The following is a 4,048-nucleotide window of genomic DNA, read 5'->3' as shown; positions in this document are numbered from 1 at the left end:
TGGAGGGAAGGATGCCGGGGGTCTATTTGGAAACAGCCTCTCTACCTCAGGGTAGGGGTAAGGTCTGCATACACACTACCCTCCCCAGACCCCACTAAGTGGGATTATACTGGGTTGTTGTTGTTGTTGTTGTTGTTGTTGTTGTTGTACTATCTGGTTTTGTTTGAAGGATGTATTGTTCCTGTCAGTGAAAAAAATAACCTATTTTTGGCCACACTATCTGGGTGTATTGGATGCTAATTTTTCTGTCAGTGAACAAAACAACCTATTTTTTACCACAGTATCTGGTTTTGTTTGAATTGTCATAATTAATGGTGTTAGTTGAATTGCATTTATTATTTTAGGAAAAATGTGAATAGTCTTTACTATTGTTAGTTGAATTGCATTTATTATTTCGGTTACCAACCCTTTTTTGAACTGAAGACTATTCACATTCCAACCATATAGTTAGGGTTTGTAGTTAGGGTAGTAGAATAATGTATTGAATGAAGACTATATTCCAACCATATAATGAAATGATACAAAAGCGATAATTGGAAAATACCAAAATAGAAATTTGATAACTGGAAAATAAAAGTACACATTACATAATTAGATAAAATTAAATAAAAGCTAACAAAAGTTAAAAATAACACAAAATGGGAAGACAAACATAAATTTAAATACTAGTTAATTTCAACTGGATCTTCGAGAGTTCCTTGGCCTGTCACGTGCAATTGGAAGACAACACATAATTGTGTAATTTCGACCAACTCAAATTTAATTAAACAACCCCGCTTGATGTTATTATTCATCACAAAATATTTCCAACTGTCTTTGAACCATCTTCGTTTACCCATGTTAATTTCCATAAATCAAGGCTCGCCATCATATCGAAGAATCGATGTGTTATGTGATTCAGGAATGTGGTCGTAAAAATGTTTTGGAATATGCTGCAAGCAAAAAGAAAAAAAAATTGTTTGAGAATTATTTTTTCCAAAACAAAATCTAAACACACATATTAAAAAAGATTAACAATATGTTTTTTCGGAAGGATAGTCTTTACCCTCAATTTGTAATATTGAGAACTATCTTTTTGAAGTAATGCAATTTGGAACAACAAAGTTGTTCAACCACAGGTGATTTGTAGACAGATACAACCAAGAAAATGTATACTTGATTGGTTGAGAGATTAATAATGTTTTTCTTTACACCAAAAAAAGTAATACAACACTCCCAGTCTATGGGATATTCTATAAATAAAAAAAATAAAAAAATCTGTTTGTTTGATATTTTATTACAACCAGATCTGTTTATTTGAAACTGAGAGATTAATAATATTTTTCTTTACACCAAAAAAAAAAGTAATACAACACTCCCAGTCTATGGGAAATTTCAGAAATAAAAAAAAATCTGTTTGTTTGATATTTTATTACAACCAGATCTGTTTGTTTGAAACTGATTTTTTTTGGTTGAAACTAGATTTGCCCCTTTTTGAAAACCAAATTGAAACATCACCTATTTCGTTTATGATTCTTTTGCAAAACCAAGTCGAAAAACACAAGCATTTAAAAAAAACAGAATTTAAAAAAAAGATCTCATTTACCATATAATCTTGCTTGATGTATGAATCCTTCATGGGCACTTCAAAATGATGTATTTTTATCTTCGTCGTTTTCATCAGAGGAGTAGCCGGATGGGGATAGTTTGGTAGCGCTGGGAGAGGGGTCCATGGTTGGGTTCTAAGGTTTGTGTAAGAGTTAGGGTATTAAAAGTTGTCTGTGCGTGTGTGAATGGGTATAACTATATATATATACACACATTTAAATATATAAATTAAATAATTTATTTAAGATAAATAGCATTTCACCACCTGACTCAGACGAACTTCAAGTAAGGAGATATTCTGTAAGATTAATTTCATTATATATATATATATATATATATATATATATATATTTAATTTAGTAGCCGATACATAATTTCATAACATTATGGTCATACGTATCGGCCACTAATTCTTCGTAGAAACTATATAATTCACTTGCTTTAAGGTTAATTTCATTATATATATATATTTATAGTTATATTAAACGTCTATATATATGTCACAACCCAAAATCCCAACCCGGTCGTGATGGCGCCTCTCGAGAGGACAAGGCCAGTCAATCAACAAAACAGTACATCTCTTTATAATTACTTAGCAGGAATAAGTCAAAATCATGGGCAATATAATCTTAAATGCGAAATAAACGTGATAGAACAAGGAAAACTCTCCCAACTTAGCCCGAAATCGGGGTGTCACAAGTCATGAGCTACTACAGAGTTTACTAATATTTTACAAAGCCTGGAATTATCATAAATAACAAAGATAAGGGAGAAAACGGGACTGTGGACATCAACAACTACCTCGTTACTCCTAGTCACCGCCTGGTCTGGAAAGAATCAGCGCTCAGGAGCGAACTCAGCTCTGTCTGTATCTGCACACATGGTGCAGGGAGTAATGTGAGTACTCCGACCCAGTGAGTAATAAAAATAAATAACGACTGAAAACATGAAATCTCATAACGGCACAATATAGCGCTATCCCAAGCAGTAAAATCAGTTATACAGTAAAATAGTGAGTATCAGATAATTCTTCTTTTAAAACAGTAAAGACAAATAATTTCCACAGTAAGGATAAATCAAAAGCTTGCCCCTCGGGCTCAATATGTAAATCTCAGTATAGTATCAGCCCCTCGGGCTCACTCCCAACTCACCAGCACACAACATCAGCCCCTCGGGCTCACTCCCAACTCACCACACACAAGCAACGGCCTCTCGGGCCCACTCCCAACTCACCTGGGTACCCTGCGCTCACTGGGGGTGTGTACAGACTTCGGAGGGGCTCCTACAGCCCAAACGCAATATCAATAGGCCTGAAAGCCTTCACACATCACACACGAGGCCTGAAAGCCTCCTCATATAACACTCGAGGCCTGAAAGCCTCCTCACATCACTCAACATATCCTCACATATGGCCCTCGGCCTCAATTAGTCCAGAAAATAATCATAAGCCTCTTGGGCATCAGTAAAACAATAGTGCTCAGCTCAACAACGTTATAAATATCATTAAATCTCAAGTTGAGTCTAAATGTAGCTGAGTTCACAAAATAATATAATTCAATTGGACTGAGTTCAAATAATATTTCAATTTGTGAGGAAAATAGTGATGTAAATTCACAAAAAATTTCAAATAATTGGCACGAAGCCCAAATATGGCAATAAGCCTAATCATAGTGAAAAAACAATAAATCTTTATCAATTACGCGGTAAAAATATCAACTGGATGGACCAAGTCACAATCCCCAATAGTAAATGACCCCGCGCTCGTCATACAATGCGTGTCTCATCTCAACATAGCAGTATGTTGTGTAATCCGGGGTTTCAAACCCTCAGTGTATCATTTAAAATCATTACTCACCTCAAGGCGGTCCAACGTCTACTCCGCTATGCCCTTGCCTCTCGAATTTACCTCTTCGTGCGTCGAATCTGGTCAAAACCACAACGAATACATTACAATAGGCTAAGGGAATATAACCCAATCGAAAATACTCGAAAAATATCGAAATTCACGAAATTCGCAAAACCCGAGCCCCGGGCCCACTTCTCGAAAAATTACGAAAGTCACATCACTGGATTCCTCGTCTCGCCAGGAGTCCGTACATATAAAATTTACCAAAATCGGAGTTCAAATGTCTCCTCAAATCTTCAAATCGTATTTTCAAATCCCTAGGCCTAAATCTTCAATTTACTCCTCAAAAACATGTAATCTAGTCGGATTATTTGATGATAATTCAATATTATGGAGTAGAAATGATCACAAGCGACTTACCTCAAGATTTCCCAAGATTTCTTGCTAAAAATCGCCCAAAATTCGAGCTTGGAAGTCAAAAAAAATGACCAAACTCGGACTGCTGGACATTAAATCTGTCCAGAAATTTTCGGTACTGTTCACGCGGGGCACTGTTCATGCGTGTGAGGTCACTGTTCACTGTTCATTGCTGCAGAAAATACAACAGCTTTTAAG

General features: G+C 35.7%; 1 long non-coding RNA gene across 1 annotated transcript; it reads right to left on the bottom strand.

The window, feature by feature from the left end:
* Window positions 1-803: 803 nt before the first annotated feature.
* Window positions 804-1,710, bottom strand: LOC138874406 (uncharacterized). Its single transcript, XR_011401385.1, has 2 exons — window positions 1,586-1,710; window positions 804-932 (listed from the first exon to the last, which is right to left on the bottom strand). It is a non-coding gene; the product is annotated as an uncharacterized lncRNA (long non-coding RNA).
* Between the last annotated feature and the right edge of the window lie 2,338 nt (window positions 1,711-4,048).

This window comes from Nicotiana sylvestris, chromosome 8, assembly GCF_000393655.2.
Source record: "Nicotiana sylvestris chromosome 8, ASM39365v2, whole genome shotgun sequence".
In the NCBI taxonomy this organism is placed as follows: Eukaryota; Viridiplantae; Streptophyta; class Magnoliopsida; order Solanales; family Solanaceae; genus Nicotiana; species Nicotiana sylvestris.
The sequence above is the reverse complement of the archived record's forward strand: the minus strand, read 5'-3'. Positions and strand labels throughout refer to the sequence as shown.